General features: G+C 48.5%; 2 long non-coding RNA genes across 2 annotated transcripts; one reads left to right on the top strand and one right to left on the bottom strand.

Annotated features, from left to right (window-relative positions):
* Window positions 1–1,002: 1,002 nt before the first annotated feature.
* On the bottom strand, window positions 1,003–3,571 carry Gm35202 (predicted gene, 35202). The gene is made up of 2 exons (NR_168303.1): window positions 3,071–3,571; window positions 1,003–1,222 (listed from the first exon to the last, which is right to left on the bottom strand). It is a non-coding gene; the product is annotated as a predicted gene, 35202 (long non-coding RNA).
* On the top strand, window positions 2,259–9,173 carry Gm35260. Its single transcript, XR_374283.3, has 2 exons — window positions 2,259–2,870; window positions 8,781–9,173. It is a non-coding gene; the product is annotated as a predicted gene, 35260 (long non-coding RNA).
* The last annotated feature ends 1,267 nt before the right edge of the window (window positions 9,174–10,440 follow it).

Here is a 10,440-nt window from a genome sequence, read left to right as displayed (position 1 = left end):
GGTTTTTTGAGATGGAAAGTTGAAGCACCTACTACCAACAGCACCTTCTAAATCTCCCAGGAACTGTGTGCTAGCAAGTAGCTCCCAAGGATTGACAACCCTTTACACTGCAAAGAGCTGTGGCTGGCTGGGATAGGGGTGAGGGTGAGGGTTGGGCAGGGGAGGGGAGGGGGAGGGCACTGGTCTAGTGCTAGAAAGAGTGACTTTGTTCCTTAATTAGGATCTAGCCTGGTCTCTGGCAGAAGACTGGAAGGAGGTGATTACTTGTGAATAGATGTGTTTATATCACTTCCTCTAACCCCATTGCCAGCCTGCAGAGTGTGCTGCCAGACTCAGGAAACAAAAGCATGGGACATGCTGGGCGGTGGTGGCGCACGCCTTTCACTTCTGGTAGAACACAAGTATTTTATTCTGTCAGAGGCAGTAAGCATGCTTGCTTTAAAGCTTTAGAGTGAGCTGCTCGCTCTATCTCCCAAAGCTGATTTTGTTTTACAGGTCCTTTCAAAGATGGCTTATAGCAGCAGTAGCCAGCACAGCTCTACCTGTAAAACTTGGGTAGCTCTGGCAGAGCCTCTCCCAACAGCAGCTCAGCGTGCAGCTGTGGGGTGGGGGGACAGTTGTGGCTTCTTCCCATTGTGTGTGTGTGTCCTGAGATAGGCACTTGTGGGGGGCTGACATACTCCTTATCTGTTGCCAGCTCTCTGCCCTGCCAGCCTGCTTGCTTTTAATGGGAAATTTGAAGTTGTCTGTCTGATAGCACACACATAAACCTATCAAAAGTAAAGATAAGAGCCTGGCGTGGTGGCGCACACCTTTAATCCCAGCACTTGGGAGGCAGAGGCAGCGAATTTCTGAGTTCCAGGCCAGCCTGGTCTACAGAGTGAGTTCCGGGACAGCCAGGGCTACACAGAGAAACCCTGTCTTGAAAAACCAAAAAAAAAAAAAAAAAAAAAAAAAAAAAAAAAAAAAAAAAGTAAAGATAAATAAGGAAAAAAAGAGATGTGCCTTCTGGTTTCTGTTTATGGAATGTAGAGCTCATTGTTTGATAAAGATGTCATAGGAGCTGAGATAAAGGCAATGGCCCCTGCACACATGTAATCCCAGTGCTTGAGAGGTGATGATAGGAGGTCCTGGTGGAGTTAAAGACATCCTCAGCTTCATAGGGCCATTCTGGGCTACATGAGACCTTAATTCATCCCCTCTCCAAACTGATGGCTTCTTTCTGTAAAAGAACAACAACAAAAACCTGTTTTCTTTGAGGCCTCTGCCAAGGTCTCTGCCCCTGTGACTTCCATGTCTCTGCTCTGGACCTGCCTGGTGTGTCTCCCCTCCCTGCACTTGAACTCTGCTCCATTATCCACCGCGGCCTGCAGAGAGGCTCCCCTTACTTCCCCTTCCTCTGATGAACACACTTTGCCTTAGATAATTTCAGCTCAGACTCTGCCCACTCCTGGAATCTTTCTCTGAGTAGTTCCTTTTGACACCACCTTACGTGGATTTCTGCCTCACCCTGTGCACAGAGAACGGACTGTTCTGCACACTGGAGGCCTAAGCCTGGACACTGCAGTCTTGCTTTGGATTTCAGGCCAGACTCTTCCTCATTCTACTCCATACCCCAATGGGCCCCAAGTTCTTCAGCTGTCAAGTAAGATCCTGATGAAGGAGACCAAAGGCCTGCCACTCGATGTTAAAGTCACTGTGTCATGATGGTGACCCATGGTGTGGTGGTTTGTATATGCTTGGCCCAGGGAGTGGCACTATTTGGAGGTATGGCCTTGTTGGAGTAGGTGTAGCCTTGTTGGAGTAGGAATGCCACTGTGGGTGTGGGCTTAAGACCCTCATCCTAGCTGCCTGGAAGCCAGTCTTCTGTTAGTGGCCTTCAGATGAAAATGTAGAACTTTTAGCTTCTCCTTTACCATGCCTGCCTATATGCTGCAGTGCTCCCCCACCTTGATGATAATGGATTGGACCTCTGAACACGAAAACCAGCCCCAATTAAATGCTGTCCTTATGAGTTGTCTTGGTCATGGTGTCTGTTCACAGCAGTAAAACCCTAACTAAGACATATATAGCTTGCACATTTTTTCGTTTGGTACTCCACAATGAACCTGCCCAGCCAACTGCTATGATCCCATCTGAAAAACACAGGGGTTCAGAAATCTCCAAGTAAGCAACAAGGCTGGCATGTAAACCTACCCTTCTATGAGGGCATGAGCTGAAGTCTACCTTAAAAACAGTATGCTTTCTGGAAGGGTTTTTTGGGGGACCACGAACCAGAAGGGGTGACTTTCTACCAGGCTTCCTGGCTACCTCCCTTCCTCAGCTTCTCAGCTCCAACTGTGGAGACAGGCTGTCTGTGAGACAGATGGAATCTGGACTTCACATTCTCGGGCATTGTGTTGGTGATAAGATTCCCTACCCAGCCAAGATCTCTGAAATCAGCCATTCTGAACCTTCACAGAATCCTGTAGCTCACGTACTTCTGCTCTTGCCTGGGCTTTTGCACCCCTCTCACGTCCCGCCCCACTCCACCCTCTTTGCCTTGGTTTCAGAGCTGAAACACGTTTTGGGGGCTAAGCCTTCTCCAAGGTTGGTTTGCCTAGGTCTGGTTTGTTCCTGGCGAGGCTGAGGTAGTGCACACAGGCAGAAGTGGGAAGGAGAAGGCCACCGGGTGCAGACTGGCAGACGTAATCTGCTTCTACTTCCCAGGCTCCAGTAGGCCTCTGTTCTAAATGCTGGTGACACATCTGGACTTCTTCACTCCTCCCTTCCCATGTCAAGGCTTCAGGTTAACGAACACCAGCTGTACAGGAAGTCCTGCACTAAGCTCTTGGACTGAGAGGCACCAGCATCCTGGAGGCCAACCGCAAGTATGCCCCTTCAGCGTATGTTGTTCTCCCCAGCCCCAGCTCCCCAGTCCCCAAGCAGGTGACAGTCACCAGTATCTATCTACTGCAGCTGTCTTAGGTCACCCTGTTTCTGGTCAGGGTTGAAGGTACTCTTTCGAAGCAGTTCAGGCTGACAACTCCCAGCCTATTTTGCTGATCTATTTTGCTACTGGGGCACCAACCTTGCAGAGTGCCCTCTGCCATAGGTGTCAGAGGTGGTGAGGGGGGACCAACTCGTGTCTCCAGTCCTTCCAAGAGCTCCAAGAGGGAGGACCTGCACCTGGAAGCATTCAGGGAGGGGTCTGCCCCCGCTCTGCAGTGAGAGAGTCAGAACAGGAAAGCTGGGAGCTTTGAAACGCAGAGAGCCCTTCTCTACTTCACAGCTCCACTCCCCAAGGGGGCAATGCCTCCTGTGTCTTCCTGAGGTAACTACCCCTTCTTGCTTTCATCAGATCCTGCATAACTCAATGAAGGGGAAAATTTTTTCAAAAGCCAAGCTGAATTCTCTCAGGACCTTTCCTCAGCCAATAACTCATCCACAACCCTGTGGGCCCCTCAGCTCCATGGAAGGTCCAGTCAATGAGGCGGATGAACTAAGCTTAGCACCCTCATCAGAATCGCTGTCGCTCTCCAAGAGCTTATAAAACTTCACACATGGCTTCCACATTAGATGTCCAACAGTCACCCCCCTCCCCCACTCCCAACCCTGATTCTTAGTCTGCTGAAGTTCCAAGCCCTCCCCTAAGCTAACTGCTTCTGCGGCAGTTATTTGACATTGGGCTCAGAATGTCATAGCTTGCTACCGCGAAAACTTTTTTTCCTCTGGCTTATTTTTCCAGGTTGGGAGTCCGGGTTGGCTCCCAGGCTGTTTGTGGCTCTGCCATTGTAAACATATGACTCTCAAAACCATGCCAAGCACTGAGAGGGGCTGGGACCATGCGATGGGAGGTTTCCTGAGCTAGGCCAGAGAGAAGGGCATTGGCTAACACAGAGGCAGGTTCTGCTGCCTCCTGCAAAGGATGCTGGGAGAGCAGCAGGCTATGGGTCCAGGGAGAGGAAATGAATGAACTTGTGCGCACGCGCGCATGGTCTCAGCTCTCACAAATCCCTGGTTTTCTCTTCCTGCCATGGTCTCAGCTCTCACAAATCCCTGGTTTTCTCTTCCTGACATGTGTCTGGGCATTTTTCAGATATATTGGCAAAAACATCAGGTAGGAGGTCTGTAGTAAAGTGGATTTTAGATATCTGATGACATTCTTGTTTAGGAACTGGTGGAAACGACAACCCGATATGTGACAGACTCAGGACGATTTTAGGTCTGATGCAGAAGAGAATAGTGAATAGCTAGCTATTAAGGAACCTAAAGACAGCTCAAGATAATTTGGTTCTGAGTCTGCAATACTCAGGCTCTCTGCAGTCACAAAATTCTAATTAGTCATGCTTGAACATAGATATGGCTGGGGGAGGAGGGTTGGGGCATGGTCTTATGTAGTCTGGCTGTGTGTGTGGGGAACATAGTCTCATGTAGTCTGGCTGTGTGTGTGTGTGTGTGTGTGTGTGTGTGTGTGTGTGTGTGTGTGTGAAAGAGAGGGGGAGAAGAAGAGGGATAGGGAGAGGAAAAAGGAGAGAGAGAGAGAGAGAGAGAGAGAGAGAGAGAGAGAGAGAGAGAGCGCAGGAGAGGCATGTTCTCATGTAGTCTGGCCTGGCCTTGAAGCACTGATCCTCCTATCTTTACCTTCCAAGTGCTGGGCTTACAGACAAGCATCAACCTGCCCCGTTTAGGTGTGGCATTTTTGGGGCAACTTCAGATCACTTTTTGGTTATTTCCCATAGCTTGCCTGGGTAGAATTCTGTTTGTCTTACCTCCCTAATTTGGGGCTTAATCCTTCTTACTGCTTCTGCTGCCAGGCTCATCTTTTGCTCCCTTCCCTCCCCTTCCTCCCACTCCTATCCAAGAGTTCCTCCACGCCCCCCAACGCCCACCTCCCCACTCCCCCACCCCCACCCATCCAGCAGAGTGTTCCCTCTGCTCCAACACAGATGCCCAGCCTGAGGCACCTGGCCAAGGAGCCTACCCCCGTGTTGATCACATGTAAAGGCAGCTACCAGCTGCTGCAGCAAGAGGTGGGTTCCAGAGATCACTTACTCTGGCCTTTTGTTCACATCCTCAGTAGCTCCAGGGGGACTCCTCGTGATCTTAGTTTACCCAGGAAGAAACAGACACCAGAGGAGAAAAGTGTCAGCGAATGAAACAGCCTCTCATCGAGGCACTGGCTTGTCCCCAGAATGTGCCACCTTGCTATGGCCAGGGAAGGGCATCTGTATGATGCTTTGAAAGCAACTGCATGCTTGCTGAGTTTCATATTCATTTTACCCTGCGCATCTCCCTTCCTGTCTTACAAGGTGTGTATCAGAGGACACAAGTTGCCTTAAGTGGATCTTGTACTTGACACTCAAGTCTCCCATTTACCCAGAGCCTGGAGACCTGATTCTAATCACTGTCCTCTTCTCTGTCACCTGTGGTCCTGGACAAAGCCCTCCCCAGGAGACCTGAATTCTATTTCTGTTGATCTTAGCTTGGGTATTGTGATGGTTTGTATATCCTTGGACCAGGGAGTGGCACCATCTGAAGGTGTGGCCTTGTTGGAATAGGTGTGACCTGGTTGGAATGAGTGAGTCACTGTGGGTGTGGGTATAAGATCCTCACCCTAGTTGCCTGGAAGTCAGTCTTCCACTAGCAGCCTTTGGATGAAGACATAGAACTCTCAGCTCCACCTGCACCATGCTTGCCTGGATACTGCCATGCACCCACCTTGATGATAATGGACTGAACCTCTGCATCTGTAAGCCAGCCCCAATTAAATGTTTTATTAAGACTTGCCTTGGTCATGGTGTCTGTTCACAGCAGTAAAACCCTAATACAGGTATCCAGGCCATCCCAATAGGGCACCACTCAGAGAAGTCTGTCATTCTGTCCAGAACATTCTGTGAGTCTTAGCTTTGAGCTCTGGTCCCAGACTCATGGTAGACCTTTCTATTGCTATGCAGAGACACCATGATCACAGTGACTCTTATAAAGAAAAATATTCAATTGGCTTACCGTTCAGAGTTTTAGTCCATTATTGTCATGGTGGGAAACATGGCGGCATGCAGGCAGACATGGTGTTAGAGTGGTACCTGAGAATTCTATTGACAGGCACAAGGAAGAGAGTGACACTGGGCTTGGCTTGAGCATCTGAAACCTCAAAGCCAACCCTCAGTGACATACTTCCTGCAACAAAGCCACTCTTCCTAATAGTGCCACACCTTATGAGCCTATGGGGGCCATTTCATTCCGAACAACACAACCATATAGGAAGAAGGACTCTAAATAACAGAGGGCCTGGTCCTAAGGAGGGACAAACTGAAGAACAAGGCCAATTACAAAACCAATTCCACACGCACAAGTTCAGTGCTTGGAGATCTGTGGGCCTTGGACCCCACCCTGGCTTCTAGCCCTCTCCAGCTTCCCAGTGCACAGAGCACTTTCTCCGGGGATGATTGATGTGTCCCAGTTCTGCCTTTTAAAGATAAAGATCCCAAGAGATACACCCCTGTAATCCCAGCATAACAGAGATGGGGGTGGGAGGATCATGAGTTCAAAGCTAGCCTGATTTAAAGCTAGCTGAGGTACAGGACATGCTGTCTCAAAGCAAACAAAAGGAAAGAAATAATTTAAAAATAGAAAGAGGACCTGGAGAGGTGGTTCAACATTTAGGAGAGCTAGCTGCTGTTGCAGAGGATGGGAGTTCAGTTCTGAGCATCCACGTGGGCATATTCACAACTGTCTTTGACTCCACGGGACCCAGAGCCTTCTTCTGGCTTCCTTAGGTATTGGCACTCACATGCTCACAATACACAGATATGCAAATATATTCATGAATGAAAAATAAATCTAAAAAATAAATAAATGAAACTGAAGACTTCTCCTTCTAAAAGAAGGCCCCATTCTGGCCAATCTAAAAGCTGCTCATCTTTTCCACTGTGCTGTATATTTCCTACTTAAGAACTGGATGGGTCAGGCCTGGGAGATGGCTCAGCAGATAATGGCAATCACCACCAAGCCTGACATCGAGATTTGATCCCTGTAATGTTGGAAAGAGAGCACGATTGCCCCAAGTTGTCCTCTGAACCCCACGTGCATGCCAGGGCGTGTGTGTACCCACACAACAAGTTCAGAAATACATGTAATTAAAAAAAAGAATTATTTTATGGACATATCAGGAAGCAACTGGGGGAAGTAAGAGAGGAGTCTTGATGGTTATGATCAAAATACATATGCATATGTATATGAAAATGTCAAACAATAAAAGATTTTAAAAAGAATTACAGGTAGTTAAGAATTTGGGCTCTGGATCACACAGGATTTAGAGTCTGTCTCTCAGTAACTCAGCGACACAATAGTGAAACACTTTTGCCTCTAGGAGCTTTAACCTCCTTATCTGCAAAATACAGGTCATAGCAACATCTGCCTCAAAGAGTAAGTGTTTAGGGCACCAGCTGACACAGCGTTCATCCAATGGTGTCCCAGCCCCCGCATCTGAGAGAAGGGGGTGGATGTTAGAGAGCTTCCTAGAAGACAGTGTGCTGAGTTACAGACCCGCAAGTACTAACTGACTGTCCTGGGCGACTAGGGAGTGAAGAGCCAGCCGAGTGCCGCTGTGGCAAGTACAGCAGAACACTGTTCAGGAGGGGAATGTGGAATATTCTAGGCAAAGGAAGAGCTCTGGGGAACTGTGTCTGGTCAAACTTGAATGAGCTGCATTGCCCGGTGTGGTGGTGCACACTTTTAATCCCAGCACTTGGGTCACAGAGGCAGGTGGATCTCTGTGAGTTTGAGGCCAATCTGGTCAACAGAGCAAGTTCCATAACAACCAGGAAAAACCCTGTCTGAAAAAAAAAATTAAAAAAAAAAAACCTAAAAAACATAACAAAACAATAAAAAGCGCTGCCGTGTTTTTCCTGAAATCTCCTTTGGGCTAGGGTTGTCCATAGAGGGATCTGAGCATCAAAGAGGAAGTGAAACAGCCACATGTATAATCAGAAAACCAGGACAGAGAGAAGACACTGAGACAACCCAAGCATTCTGACACGGTCCACCTGGCCACAAGGAATGGCCTGAAAGCTGCCTCTGCATTTGTCCTTGCCACACTTGATTTCTGCAAGTTTCTTCATCTTCTGAGACTGTTTCTTTGAAGACATTTCCAGTATTTCCTGTGGGTCAACCCTCACACGAGAGCTCTAGGCTGGGGCATAATGGGAGACCAGTGTGGGTTCTAGCTGAGTGCTGTTGGTCTCCCCACCTGTGTGTATTTCCTTGCCAGCTCTCCATCCTGCTGGCCACAAAACTCTGGGTATCGATTGCAGTGCAGCTGGGCAAGTGCCTATCCTGTATTAGGTTAGCTTGCTATAACCCATCTTCCTTCTCTATATTCCGAATGACTCTCCTTCTCCAAATGAATCCCAGCGTAAACACTGTGTCCCATATGACAAGGGTTGGACAATTGAGTGGTACACAAATCAATGAGGTTATAGAGATAGATCAGGCCTTGGGCCCAGAACATCACAAAAGGGCCTTTGGTGTATCCTGCCGCTAAGGGAGAGCTCTTGAAGGTTATAGAGCAGGGGGATGGAGAATGGCATGGTGAGGTCCCAGATGACCCTAACATCCTCAGTTCCCATCACTGTGTGTTTAGTCTGAACCAAATGGTGGGAGGGATGCAAGGGACATCAGACACCTCTCATGATGCTAAGAGCCTTATAGGAGTTCTGCTCATACAAAGGACTCCAAGGCTGAGAGCAGTCATCGTTCCATAACGGTTTCCTCTGAGATTGAAACACTCTGTCCTGCAGGGTCGCTCTTTAAACAAGAAGATAACAACTCAAAACAGCTCCAGGAAGTCCCTGAAACAGACCAGATTCACAGGCCCTTCCCTGCCAGAATGAAGTTTAAAAGCTCAAAGTTACTCTCAGACTGACAGAAGCTGAGCTAACAAAGAAGACTCTGAGACCAGACCAGCTGCCTGGAAGAAGCAGAAACCAACTGAGCTGCCTAGACCAGGCTTAGATCAGTTACTTGGAAAGGACACTTCGACTTGTTGAGTTATCTGCAGGCTGTTCAGTGTGCTTCATGTTTCTAGCTTTTGTGAACTGTCACCTGTGCTAGGATGAGCTTTGATGATGCAGCTGTCTTTGAGTCATGTCTCCTCCTGTAAGTAACCCCAATAACACTTATTGGTTTACCAAGCTGCACTTCAGTGGTATCTGTACTTTTGCTATCATGGGATCCTTATTTGGGGTGAGCAGATATGTGTGTTGTATCTCCCCGGGAAAAGGTTTTGTCACACAACAGTTATGACCACAGGAGATCTGGCAACACAGAACATTCCCTCAGCTGGCTGACAACATTCTGTATGTCCCCTCTCAGGATTGAGTACACAAAACTGCTGTCACATAGACATGAAAATGTCCCAGCTATCTTCAGATGAGGGCAAAACCTCTTGAGGCTTATAAGGAACTAATAAAGGTTTCAAATGCCATTTTTTCATCTGTCACCTTCAGTTGCATAAAAATGGTGAGTTAGATGACTCGGCCGATAAAGTGCCTGCTGAACAAGCCTGACTATTTTAATTCAATCCCTGGGACCCTGTAAATGTGGAAAGAGACTTGACTCCATGAAGTTGTCCTCTGACCTCTGCATGCACGCTGTAGTGTGAGCTCCCCTCTACCACTATGCACACACACACACACACACACACACACACACACTCACAGACACACACATATCTGGTCATCAGGAAATGGGGACCAAGAGACCATCACTTTTATATGCTGGGGGGTCCTGTCTCTACCCATTTTTAATATGTTCAGTCAATGTCTTCCTCCAGGTTCAGCCTTCAGCTCTGGTATACCCACTGCCTGCCTTAGCTAGGGCTGAGGGGTAGCCTGAAATGAACCACTGTCTATAGTCCAAGTTCGAACATACATGCCATGTGCCAGACAGGAACACAACAGGATGGATGTCAAGGAACTCAGGTTTTTTCAAAGGGGACAGGGATCCCCACCCCCATCTCGTGGAGCAGACCCGGCTACAGGGCTGGACAGTGCTCAGCATGGCTGCTCTTGGGACTTGTCCTCATCCTGGTCCTGGTGGGTGCTGGGGGAGTCATATCAGTACATTAGCCCATTAGAGTTCCTGCTGGGCAGAGGGGAGCCCCCAAAGGAGGGAGTTTCTTCTATGGTGGTCTCTAATGGCAGTGAGTGAAGGTGACAGAGCAACATGCTAAAACTTGGTGGCAGAGTCTCAGGGAGGCTCAGGGGATAGCTAGTTCACTAGCAGTGAAGCTGGATCCCCATCAGTCACTTCCTACTAGCCAAGATCCTTGGCTGTGTCAGGAAGCTGCAGGCAGGACTGACCCAAGGATGACTCGTATAATATGTCTTATGGCTGGAGTCCCCGTGGGAGTGGGTGGGAGCCTCTGACATGAGTTGTAGCTGCCAGAGTAACTTTTCC

Source organism: Mus musculus, chromosome 2, assembly GCF_000001635.26.
Source record: "Mus musculus strain C57BL/6J chromosome 2, GRCm38.p6 C57BL/6J".
In the NCBI taxonomy this organism is placed as follows: Eukaryota; Metazoa; Chordata; class Mammalia; order Rodentia; family Muridae; genus Mus; species Mus musculus.
Note: the sequence above shows the minus strand (reverse complement) of the source record. Positions and strands in the feature narration are given on the sequence as shown.